At 43.0% G+C, this 12,430-nt stretch overlaps 1 protein-coding gene across 2 annotated transcripts in view; it reads left to right on the plus strand.

Moving 5' to 3' along the window:
* Positions 1-12,430, plus strand: part of VAV2 (vav guanine nucleotide exchange factor 2) — a 362,905-nt gene that overhangs the window by 138,974 nt on the left and 211,501 nt on the right. The window lies entirely within an intron of this gene.

The raw sequence follows: 12,430 nt of genomic DNA on the forward strand, positions 1-12,430 counted from the left end.
AGCTGCCATTGCTTCGCTCTCCTCTCCGTGTACTACTGTGACCCTTCCCTCAGAGGCAGCGTCAGGACTCAGGAGTGCCTGCTCCCCCTGCGGCTGCAGATGGTGCTGACCTCCACAACTGTCACTGGTAAATCCCCAGGGTGAAAGTCCGATTCTAGTGCAGACACATACAAGCTGCGCTGTTCACAGTCTCTCCCTCTCTTCCACGGAAATCGCACTGCAAGAGGAGGAGAGAGTGAATGGCTGCCCTGTGTTAGCCTAGAGCCAATTGCCCATGAACCATGGTGGGGGGGTCTCTGTACAGCCTCTTGCGGTTCACATGAGCAGTCAGCTCTCTAGGCAGGCACAGGGGGAGGAAGCAGTCCAATATGCAGCCGTTCACATTGGAGACTTGGCTTCTGCTCGGGGTGATAAATACCTTTGATTACGGACTCCCTTTTGGGATACTCTGACTCCACTGGCCAGGAGTCGAGTACTGAATGGCTAAATCATCACACAGTATTATGATTAAGAGTTTATTTTGGGGGTGGTAGGGTGGGTGGGGGGGGGGTGGAGAAAATACTTTTTGACAATATGTGCTTGTTGTCGATGTTGTGTTCTCAACGTTGTCTCTTGTTCTAACAATAAACAAATATTAACAAAAAAAAAAACAGTGGTGAGACAGAAAAGAAGAATACTAAGAATAAACAGTCTCAGTTATCCCTAATGAAGATAAGTGAGAAAGGAGTAATGAATAGTCAACTAAATCAAAAGCCGCGGAAAGATCAAGGGATATGGTCAAGACTATATATGACCGTGAACTTCACTAAGAAGAGCTGTAGTAACAGTTCAGTACTAACGTAGTGGGGGACGATGCTTTAATGTTGTGTTTTCAAGCACTATGGACAGGCAGGTCTTCTGGAGTCCTGCAGAACTTGCCTTTCCTTCATTATTGAAAATGTGATATTGAATCAGCATTGCCACTAGCAGGAATATGGGTGGAGGACTCCTGCACTTAGAGGGAACACTGGTTTGCGTACTCATAGATTGACTTAAAAGACCAGCATGGTGCCCTCTTGGCTTAGTGCCCAGTGAGGTCACTTTGTATGCCCAATCCTTGCAACAGCCCTGGAGCTACTTGCTTCCTTCCCTTACTGCTCATGAATCCTGAGACTTAATGATGGCCTGCCTCCCACCTTCTAGACCTCAGGAGCTTAATCATGGATCAGGAATGTAGAAGCCATAATCGGTCATTTAGGACCATAATTATTTGGGGATAATTTTATAAGGCACTTCTGCACATAACACATAACACTTACATGCCCAACTTACATGCTAAACCTCATGGACCTACCTCCCAGAAACGCCACAAGATCATCTCGCAAATTTCTCAACCTGCACTTCCCCAGCTGTAAAGGACTAAAATACAAGCTGATGCACGCCACCTCCTTCTTTTACACAAGCATGCAGTTATGGATTAACTATGTTAACAATACTATGTAAGCCACATTGAGACTGCAAATAGGTGGGGAAATGTGGGATACAAATGCAATAAATAAAATAAATAAACACAGTGCTTTACATGCTGAAATCACATTGTAAAACCAGAGCAGAGGGGTGGTGGTGGTGGTTGTCTCATTTAACTTGTTTGCAGCTTTCAGCTGAGTGGATTATGGTCTTTTGATTGCCAGGTTTGCTAGTAACGGACCTTCCGGGTGGGTTTTACAGTGTTCACATCTTTCCTGAGTGGCTGCTCTTTTGCTGTTTCCTTGTACCCTTCTCTCTCATCTGCTTATTCTTTACCATATGGTATTCCTCAGCACTCTGTACTTGCTCCTCTTCTTTTTTTAACATCTTCAGTCCCCTGGCTACAGTGATCCAGGATCGGGTTTAAGTGCATATTATGCTGATGACATTCTCCTAATTACATATGCAGATCCTAAAATCGTGGATCTGACCCAGTTTAGGGTTACCATACATCCGGTTTAACCCAGACATGTCCTACTTTTGAGGACACAGCTGGGCAACTGGGCAGGTTTTGTCAGCCTGCAGGGCAGGTGGGCATCCTATCCTCCCCTACCCTCCTTTACCTTAATGTGGTGCCCTGGTGGGCTAGTGACCTCTTTGGGGCAGGAGAGAGCCGCCTCTTTCCTGCTCAGTGGGTCTGCAGACTGTCTTGCTCCCGGCACTGATTCAAAATGGCTGCCGAGAGTTCAAGACCACCAGGGCACCACACCAGGCCAGTATCTCTTCCTCTCTCTTCCCACCCCTCACCCCCATGGTCCAGTGTTTCTCCCCTCATTTCCATTCAGTATCTTTGTGCCTCTTTTCTCCTCTCCCAGTCCAGTCTTTCTCTCTCTCTCGCCCTCCCCACTGATCCACCATCTATCCTTTCCCTTCCCTCCCCTCCCCTCCCTTTCCTGATTCCAGCACCTCTTCCTGTCATCCCCTCCCCCCCCCCCCCAGTCCAGCAGAGCAGCACCTGCACATTTCCCTTCCCAGGTCCAGCACCCTTTTCCTCACTCCCTCCCCACAATTCAGTGTTCCATCTGACTGCCTTTATCTCTGCTGTTCCAGCAATTCAGACAGGCTGATTTGGGGCCTCGGCCTTCCTGGTGATGCGTCCCATCTCCTCTGATGTAACTTCTTGTTCTCGCAAGGGCGGAGTATATCACTGGGAAGGCCAAGGCCCCAAAGCAGCCTGTCTGAATCGCTAAACCACTACTGGTAGTGATCAAGGGAGAAAGAGAGATAGTGGTATCTGGGTTGGCCTGGGGTAGTGTGAGATTCAGAGGAGAGCACTACTGAGTGAAAAAGTCTTCAGGTTCCCCAAGTTTCTCTAGTGGGCCCTTTACTGCATGCTACTGCTTTTTTTTCGGGAGCTCATGCTTGTGGCTGGGGAGGCTTAGCCTCCCCTAGCCTCTTATACTAGGTGTCTATGGTACCCAACCCACAGGAGAAGAAAGTAGGAAGAGGGAGAGAATTGCTAGACCCGCAGGAGGGAAAGGAGGGAGAGTGAGTTGCCAGACCATGGGGGCAGTTGGGGACCAGTGTGTGAGATTAGGCCCCTTAAGCGTGTGAGTTGGAGAAGGGGCCCGATCGCGTATGTCACATACCAAATGCGTATGACTTGGTATGTCTGGTATTGCATGTAGGAGAAGACTTTGGGGGCTGACAGAATTATGGGCCATTGTGGAGGTTAGAGGGAGAGAGTACTTCAGTTGTAGTGAGAGAGGGAACTGGGAGAGGCTGGAGTGAGAGAAGAAATAAATAGGAGGATATTTTAGGTCTTATGATGAGAGAATTCTGTGCAAAAAACTACAAATTAACTATGCAGAATATTTAAATTTTTTGCCCAGAATTTCCACAAGAGTAAACAATGTATTTTATGGTGCTGCAAGATGATTGTCTGAGAATCAATGTGTCCTGAACCCTGTGAAGACTGTTGTCATAAAGATTATTGGCAGCTCTGTGAGACCTTCTCTTGCACCTTCCCTGTTAGGTCAGCAAGTTATTCTGATGGACTCCTTCAAATATTTAGGGGTCATCATAGATGTCCAATTCTCCCTTGAACATTAGATCTCTGCTACTGTACAAAGCTGTTTCCTAGTTTTTGCTTCAGTTTCGTTCATTCCACTGATGCATTATTTTATAAAAATGTGTGCATAAATATGTAAAATAAAATGGCAAATTTGTACATCCTTGACAGGTATAAATTTAGGTGCACTCCTATTACAAAATAATCCTCTTAATTTGTTGATTGAGAAAGACAGGTTAAGTGGAAAAAACCATGCTTTTAGCTGGATCCCAGAGGATCAGGGAGATAGCATGATTTGCCCAAGGTCACAGAGACACAATGGCAGACGAGAGTCCTTTAACTCATTTTCAGAATTATTTTTAGGCTTATGTACCACCTTATTTCCCCAAGTGGTCTCCGATTTCTCCAGAATAAGAATCCAGGGCTTTGGCAACTCAAAGAAGACGGGGGAATAGAGAAAGTTTATGATGAAGTTTGAGAAGTGCATGTCTTTCTTTCTGTGTCTTTCAAAGTTTGAAAAGACAACGCTTTACATTAATTGTTGCAGGTTGTGTTTCAACATGCCCTACATAGGAATGTTTGCAAGGGTTTTTTTTTTCTCTTAGTCATTCCTTTTCCATGGACTCTTTCCAGAACTGACTCATTGACTGCCCAGGTTGAGCTCATTATTCCACTTATGGATCAGTAATCAAAAGGCTTTATATGATTAACTTTGGAGTTAACTGCTTGAATCTTTTAATTCAGAGGCGAACTGTACATACATTTTGGTGAAACATCTCACTAGCCATCCAGAAGTTACATATTTAGTAGGAGGCTGGCCCAAAAGTTATGCAGATAGCAGTGATATTCAGTGCAATATAGATAACTTTATCCTTTTAGCAGAATTGTACAAATGGCTGCTCTAAAGGCTTGATTTGTACACAAAGAAATGTGGAACTGGAGGTGGGATAGGCTGGGGCCAGGGCCCATGAATATGTGACATAAAGTAGAGAAGTCATCTTTATGCGGCTGCTAGGCCCCATTGTAAAGGATAGATCTGATTGGGCTGGAGTGGAGCTTTTCAGGGGTTTTGACAGCAACTTCAAAAATTTTAGAACAAGGCCAGTGCCGGGCAGACTTTTATGGTCTATGCCCAAAAAATGAAAAGGACAAATCTATTCTAAGCGGGGTGGGGTGGAGGTTGACCCAGTGACAGACCAACGTAGGAAGTGTTTTTTGTTGATACTTTACTTTGTTCTGACTGACTTTTCCGTAGAGGTCTTTGCCCTGTTTGCTGCTTTGTCATAAGGACAAATCAAGATCAGGTATACATAAGAAGTATCACATCATACCATATATAATGAGTTTATCTTGTTGGGCAGACTGGATAGACCATACAGGTGTTCATCTGCCGTCATCTACTATGTTACTATCCAGCTTATTTTCGAAAGAGAAAGACGCCCATATTTTGACCCAAATCGGGATATGGGTGTCCGTTTCCCGTGGGCGCTCCAATCGGTATAATCGAAACCCGATTTTGGGCGTCCTCAACTGCAGCCCATCACGGAGACGAACAAAGATCACGGGGGCGTGTTGGAGGCATGGTGAAGGCGGGACTGGGGCGTGGTTATCAGCCGAGGAGAGATGGGCGTCTTTAGCTGATAATCGAAACAAGAAGGGCGTTTTTGACGAGAATTTGGTATGCTTTATTTGGACCCTTTTTTTCAGGTCCAAGTCCCAAAAAAGTGCCCCAACTGACCAGATGACCACTGGAGGGAATCGGGGATGACCTCCCCTGACTCCCCCAATGGTCACTAACCCCCTCCCACCAAAAAAAACCCACTTTACAAACTTTTTTTTGCCAGCCTGTATGCCAGCCTCAAATGCCGTACCCACCTCCATGACAGCAGAATGTGTTCTATCCTCTGACAGCCTTTCCCTGGTTCTGATGTGGGTCTTGGGTAAGTGTGACACCTTTTCTGTTAAGGGCACTGCAGAGTCATATCAGCAATGCATTGTGCTATTGTGCTAAGATGGTTTTATTATAGAATGCATTAAAGCGACCAATAAATGTAATAAAATGAAAAAAAGAAATTGAGGGGTCGATATTCAAAGCGATTTCACCAGTTAAATTGCTTATTCAGGGCTAACCGTCATTTTCAGTGGCACTTCACTAGTTAGTGCGGCTGAAAATGCATGGTTAGTGCCAAACTGAAAGCTGACTATTTTTGGGGTGTTCTGTGGGAGGAGTCAGTACTTGGTCGGTTAAGTGTCGATATTCAGCATAAACAGGGGCGGCCCCGACCATTAGGCCACCTGAGGCGGGGGCCTCAGTTGGCATTCTTTAGGAGCGGCATCTCGGGGGGGGGGTGGATTCGAGGCATTTTAAGGGAAGGGAAAGGGAAATGGGACTTGATATACCACCTTTCTGAGGTTTTTGCAACTACATTCGAAGCGGTTTACATATATTCAGGTACTTATTTTGTACCATTTTCCGTACCTTGGTACAATCGATGGTAATTAGTCACCTGGATTACTGTAACACTCTGTACGCTGGCTGCAAAGAACAGACTATTAAGAAACTCCAAACAGCCCAAAATACCGCAGCCAGACTCATATTTGGAAAGACCAAATACGAAAGTGCGAAACCCTTAAGAGAGAAACTTCACTGGCTTCCACTCAAGGAACGTATCGAATTTAAGATCTGCACGATCGTATACAAGATCATTCACGCAGATGCCCCACTGTACATGTTTAACCTTGTGGACCTACCGCCCAGAAATGCCAAGAGATCAGCCCGCAAAGTCCTCAATCTGAACTTCCCCAGTTGTAAAGGACTTAAATATAAGCAGGCATACGCCACTACCTTCTCCTACAGAAGTACACAGATATGGAATGGGTTACCCCCAGCCCTAAAAACTATGGACAATCTCAGCAACTTTCGCAAATCTCTGAAGACACATTTCTTCAATAGAGCTTACAAAAAGAACCCTTAAAGACACAAATCACCTCCTAAACTATCCTATCTAACATCATCTTCTCTAATTCCTCATCCATCTTCTGCTTAGTTTTGATTGTATCCAATATCCTGTCATGACTTTGTCATAACAACACTCTGTAAGCCACATTGAGCCTGCAAATAGGTGGGAAAATGTGGGGTACAAATGCAATAAATAATAATAATAATAATATTACCAGGGGCAATGGAGGGTTAAGTGACTCGAACTCAGTTCCCCAGGATCAAAGTCTACTGCACTAACCACTAGCCTAATGCTCCCATGCCCAGCAGTGGCAGTGATTCCCATATGCTGCCCTGCCCTGCCGCCGCTGGCACCCGCCTGTTCCCTTTACTTCGGCCGCCTGAAGTATCTTCCTGTTTGTAAAGGGAAGAGGTGGGTGCCGGCAGCAGCAGGGCAGCATATGGGAATCACTGCTGGATTTGTAAAGTCACTGTGACCAGGTAAAATGCCTGGGGGAGAGGCATGTTTGCGTCACCTCGGGCGACATCTTGCCTTGGGCTGGCCCTGTGCATAAATAGGACTGCTATGACAGCTTAAGTACTGAATATCACACTTAACAGTCTATGGTTTCGCCGGTTCCGTAATACCAAAAATTCCGTGCCGGAGCCTGGACACAGCCCGGCATTGAATCTCTGGGCATAATGCCAGCAGCAGTCAGCAAAAGAGTGAGAGCTGCCGGCTGAATATCGACCCCTAAATGTTTATCCTGATCAAACTCCTCATTCCATTAATAACAAATTAACCCAGGGAATTTTTTTGTAGCCAAGGAAAACAATTTGGCTGATCCAGCAGTAACACTTTACAAACGCTACATTGGTCAGGTGCACATTCTTGCCCCAAATCAGAAAGTCATAAAATGTGAAATCCAAAAACAGGAAGAAGGAAGAAGACATGAAAATCGAGACTGGTTGCAGGCCAGGCAGGCTGCTGACACTGAGGGCCTCTTTTATCAGGCCTCATTAGTGGTTCTCTCACAGCAATGTCAACAGAGCCCATTCAAAGTCAATAGGCTTTTCCGGCATTACCACACCAGGAACAACTAGTGGCTTCATAAAAGAAACCCTGAAAGAGGCAGAACAGAAAATCTGGATCATTAGTCCAGGTGGTTACAGCTCGTTAAACATATATATGTAACTTTAGAGCCGTTAAAGCCATTGGGTAGGATTTGCTTTCTTGGTGAATTGTGGGGGTAGCAAAGGTGGGAATGAGGAAGAGGAAGATATTTTCTTGAAACCTTCTTATAACAGGCTGTTGTCTGATGGTCTGTTTCCACTGAACAATATTTTTTTGCTAAAAGCTTTTTCAACCTGCTGTTTCTAGCAGTGCTAATCTTACTGTTTCCTTTTTTTTCCATCTTAACTCTCTTTTATTGTCGGGGTAATAAGGGCTGTGTGAATGTCACCTGTAATGTGATGCTATATTTTTCCTTGTATACTACTAAAATGAAACTGGATGGCTAAATACAAATGTTATTGCTATGTGATATATTGGAAACGCAGATCTTGTTAAGGACACCTTACACCTGCTAAGAAAGCGAATTACTTGTCTCTGCCAAACATGCTTTTCCATTTATGTGTGGGGGCAGGGAGGAGAAGAATAACACCACCTTTAATACCACACCTCTCACAAAGCTGTGCAATTGGACTTTTTTTTCTTTGGAATCAAATAAGCCTTAACTGTCCTGCCTGGATGCCTCAGTAAAGGAGTAAATTAAACTGAGTGATGTTTGGTTTATTTGGTTCATTTGTACCCCACATTTTCCCACAAGGGCAGGTGCAATGTGGCTTACATGAATTCAAGAGGATACAATACAATATATAGATGGCTCAGATACAGAATGTGTATAACAAAAGAGAGGGAACAAAGTACAAACTAAAGTCCAAACAAAAAAACAGCACCACGGGCCTTTAAAATGGAACAAAGTTCTTTAATGAATGAGCCTTGACCCGACACGGGCCGTGTTTCGGTGACTAGCACCTGCGTCAGGGGTCTACATAAAATACAAAACATAGAAATAATATATTTTTAAAAATTGTTAACATATAATGAATAAAACCAAGAATTAAAAATAATATTTAGACTCATCAAGCATACATATATAAGCCTATATAAACACCTAAAGCATTTAATATTTTAACATTGCATTTAATAATTTAACATTCTCATATATTATTATATAGTAATTTGAAAATAAATGGATAAATAATCAAAACAAAAATGGTAATGGTAACTCACCACAGTGATGACGTGGAAAACTTGGGGAATAACTCGAATATTTTCATCTACAATATTCCTTACTTTTGGACAAAAATGTTTTTCATATATTAATATATGTTTAAAATGCTTATTTTAATTATTGGCAGATAACCAAATAAATATACCCAGAGCTTCAAAAGATAATAGAAGCCCTGTTTATGCTATAATATATAGATATACATATACAGAGATACATATGTATATATATGCATATATATATATATGTATATATATATACACATATAGTGACAAAATGCTGTTTTTTCAAAATTAAGATCAAGTAATGCCACTAGATATTATATTTTTAGGCTTTTATATTTGAAGATGTATATATCTATTTATTCTGTGCTGATTTGAATGTTTTTGAAGGCTCATGATATTATCAGTGTAATGTTTGAAATTTGTTGTATATTTTAAAATGTTTTAAAAAATTATTTTTAAATTCAGTTATAGCCAGTATTATATAATATGGCCTTTCTATAAAATATATTATTAATAATTAAAATAAGCATTTTAAACATATATTAATATATGAAAAAAAGTTTTGTCCAAAAGTAAGGAATATTGTAGATGAAAATATTCGAGTTATTCCCCAAGTTTTCCACGTCATCACTGTGGTGAGTTACCATTACCATTTTTGTTTTGATTATTTATCCATTTATTTTCAAATTACTATATAATAATATATGAGAATGTTAAATTATTAAATGCAATGTTAAATATTAAATGCTTTAGGTGTTTATATAGGCTTATATATGTATGCTTGATGAGTCTAAATATTATTTTTAATTCTTGGTTTTATTCATTATATGTTAACAATTTTTAAAAATATATTATTTCTATGTTTTGTATTTTATGTAGACCCCTGACGCAGGTGCTAGTCACCGAAACACGGCCCGTGTCGGGTCAAGGCTCATTCATTAAAGAACTTTGTTCCATTTTAAAGGCCCGTGGTGCTGTTTTTTTGTTCAGATACAGAATGTGACAGGAGGGGAAGGAACATGGGATAACAGGGGGTGAATGACGGGGTGGGGGGGGGTGAAACAACTGGCGAATAACCTATTCAGTCTACAGGAGAGGGATGTTAAACAGTGGAAGTGCCAGTGGAATAAGCCTAATCGAATAAGTATGTTTTTAAGGTTCTCTTTAAGTATTGGGTGACATGGTTTTATAGTGTAATATGTCTGTGGACTCTGAGGCTGCATAATGAATAGGAATTATCCCTTTCTAACTGATATTGATCTGGCAATAATCAGTTTCTCATTATGCAGCAGCACTGGAAGAGCGTTTGGCTGTGGTCCAGGGACAGGGAAATCCTTCACGTCACTTTTAACCTGCCATGCTCAACAAACAATGAAACAGTAGCAGGCCTTTAATAGTGAGACACCCAGAGTGGCCAATTGTTAAAATATATCTTATTGCAGCAGAAAGTCTTTTGTGTAGTGGTAACCCAGAGGGCCAGAGATTTTCTTCATTAGGGATAACCCTCCCCCCCCCCCCCCCCCAGTGTGTTCCAGCTGGAGATGTATCAGTGTTAAAAGTAGATTAATAGTATGGGTGAGACCAATAGATATGGGGACAGGGGCAAGGAGCAGTTAGGATGGCACTTTAATTTGTTTCTCAGTGTAACAACAAAGAAATCCAAATTATGATTATTGCCATTTTCTGGTAATTCCTCACAAATCGTTTCCCCTCCCAAGTTGACACTTCACTAATTTCTTTGCCCAGTTTGGCTCCTTTAAATGGGATGGAAGCAGTGCTTGTTCTGTCCCTCACAATGGGACCAGACTGATGAGGATTTGAAAGGGGAGAGGGAGCAGAAGGAGGAGTCCTTCATCTTACCACTGACTGGCCCCTTGGGTTTTTAAAAAATAAAACAAAGCCTGTGATCATAGAAAAGGCAAAGGGGAGTAACTGATTTCACTGGTTGTTGCAAACCAGGAACCAGTAGACTGTAATTATTTGCCGTGATGACCTCTTGCCTGGTGAATTTTGAAGGGAAGGGATTTTTGGATTTAGCTCCCACCTCTTTTTGGGGCCCTTTTACAAAGGCTCGTAAGGGCCTATGCGTGTCCAGCGCATACCAAATCAGCATTACCATCTGGCTACTGCATGCCCTGGTCAGTAATTCTGAATTTGGCGCACACCAAAAACATGCAGTAGAGAAAATTTTCTTTTTTCTACTGCGTGGTGCTCACCCAGCGGTAAACGTCAGTGGGTGTGTACTGCATGCCTACTGCCCAGGTAGCGCATGAGATCTTGTCACTGAGTCAACGGTGGTAGTAAGGTCTCAGGCCGAACATGGATGCGTGCTGATTTTTGTTTTGCCGCACATCCAATTCTGGCCCCTTCAAAAAAGGGCCCTTTTTCCACAAGAGCCATGCGGTAACCGGGTGTAACTCCATTTTGGCGTGCATTGGGCGCGTTTAGACGCTTACGTGGCTTAGTAAAAGGGCCTCAGAATACTTTGAAAGAAGCAGAAAAACAGAAGCTTCTTCATGAAAGTGGCAAGTTATATAGCCTGTGACAGTGACACATTTCATTGAGAAAACCCATTACCACTTCCACTAGAAGTCACATACATAAATTAGGGACATCCCTATAATGCTCCCCAGAAGCACTACACAGGAGACTGGGCAGAGGACCTACCAACATTCAATTTCACATTGCACATAACAGACTATTAGTGAAATTCTCTGTAAGTGTGGAAGGCATGAGCTATGTTGGCCAGTTCAGCCAAAGAAGAAACACAAGTCTGATTATAAACCTGATGCCATGGAAGAGAGCCTGGAAAGGAAAATATTTATAACTATTTATAAATAAATGTATGGGAGTCTTCCTGTTTTTCTCGATCTCATTGTATATGACGAAAATAATATTTGAATAATATAGTGATTCCCAAACCTGGTCCTGGAGTCAACCTAGCCAGTCAGGTTTTCAGGATATCCACAGCAAATCTCTCTCATGAATATTCATTGTGGATATCCTAAAAACCTGACTTGCTGGAGTGGCTCCAGGAATAGGTTTAGGAACCAGTGGAATAATACAAATGGCCTTTTGTCTTCTGAATTCATCTGACCCTGCTATGAGCCCAATAAAGCTCAGAATGCATCACTTGGTACATAAGCTTATCTAATATAATAATTCGCACCTCCAACATTCTGAAGCTGACTCCGTGGCAGTGAAGCCCTGTAGTGTTCGTAGGCTTCATAATCGCTCCGCCCATGGTAACGCAACATCAGAAGAAGGGACCAACCATAGGAAAGAAAGCAATTTCCTGCTTCAGCACCATGAGATATATCGCCTCCCCCCAAAAAAGAGTTTAAGCTCCGTTTCGACTCCCTCTAACTCAGCTGCGAGCACTACCGCCGCGCCAAAAGCTTCTGGCCCAGCACATCCTCCCCTGCACTGCACGCAAAGAATCAAAGTTCCCCGATACGCTGCAGCCACTTACCACGCCTCCATCCTTCATGGTAATCATGTGGACCACCATGGTGAAGGGCCCGAGACCCTCCTGTCCACAAACAGCTCACGGCGCTGCCACTGCTGTAGCTCCGGCTGTGCACCAAACCACCCGGGCGACAGCCCGACTCTCGCTATCTCGCATGTCACAACGCACAAGCAAAAGCTCCACCCGCGAGAAGCTCACATCCCATGA

The sequence above is a fragment of the Microcaecilia unicolor genome, chromosome 6 (genome assembly GCF_901765095.1).
Source record: "Microcaecilia unicolor chromosome 6, aMicUni1.1, whole genome shotgun sequence".
Classification (NCBI taxonomy): domain Eukaryota; kingdom Metazoa; phylum Chordata; class Amphibia; order Gymnophiona; family Siphonopidae; genus Microcaecilia; species Microcaecilia unicolor.